Raw genomic sequence first — 1,261 nt, forward strand, 5'->3', positions numbered from 1 at the left:
CCACTTTTTGGGTATAATTAGAGTATAAACACATCTAGAGGGGGTGAATAGGTGTCACGCTACAAAGTTACCACTTTGACCAGTTAATTTTACTTTATGAAAAATACTGAGTATAATCGATTATCAAGGTTTTTAATCAATTAAAGACAATAATGTTTTAATTGATTAACGAAAATCTTAATCGATTATCCTAGCAGTTCTTCATATTCTTGAGAATAGTTATTTCATAGTCGATATCCCGAAAATTAGTTCTTTATAGAAATAGATCAGTTTCGCAAAATGGCCCGTGGAGTTATCAATTAATGAGCAAGTGATGAATTAATAAAAACAATCTAGAAACAGTTTAAAGAATGTAAAGATGTAAAATAAACGGGATAAGGGAAGAGAATAAGAAGCCGGAGAATTTTATCCTGGTTCGTTCACGGGTCTACTTGCAAACTACATCAAGTCCTCCCATCTAGTTTGGGAGATTTGTTTTCACTATAAACTTTATTTGTCAATTAAAAACAAGCTTCTAATTTGACACTTCTACAAGCACTCCTTTCTTGAACTCTAAGCCAAGCATTATGGTTTGACCTTCTCTCACCTCTTTCGGATACTCCTCCTACTCACAATAATGTTCTAGCCGATTCTTGCTTCTTTTGAAGACCCTTGTATAAGCAGTGAATAACATTAATCAATCCTAATCACAAATAGGGTGATTCTTCTCTAAAATGGCTAACAAGAATGTACGTACAATTTAATCACTCTATTGACCGACTACAAGAATCTCACAAAGATGATTTATGAAATAAGTAAAGGACTCAACACATATTGCTAATAGATTCATGCGTCAAAGCATTTTTGCATATCGCTAATAGATTCATTTGCAAACATTCTAAACAACCCATATTCATACGTCAAAACAATTAGCCACCCATGTTTCACTTCGCTTGTGCCTTCATAGGTATGAATACCCAATTTTTTCCGGCCCAAAATACATTTTTTTCAAAAAAATAACAATAAGATAAACATTTTGGGTTTATATAAAAAATAACATTTTTATGTGTTCCAAAATAAAAATGATTCAAATTTGAATTTATGACTTTTATTAAATTTGAATTTTAAACATCATAATAGCATAAATCAAATTTTTGAATTTTAATTAAAAGCAAAAATCAAAATCTCCTTAACTTTCTCTTTGAAGTTAATAGGGGATTTGATTTGATTTTCAAACATGTGTCAAAATTCAACTTTAAATAGGCATATGAGACATGAAATC

Source organism: Lupinus angustifolius, chromosome LG05, assembly GCF_001865875.1.
Source record: "Lupinus angustifolius cultivar Tanjil chromosome LG05, LupAngTanjil_v1.0, whole genome shotgun sequence".
NCBI lineage: Eukaryota > Viridiplantae > Streptophyta > Magnoliopsida > Fabales > Fabaceae > Lupinus > Lupinus angustifolius.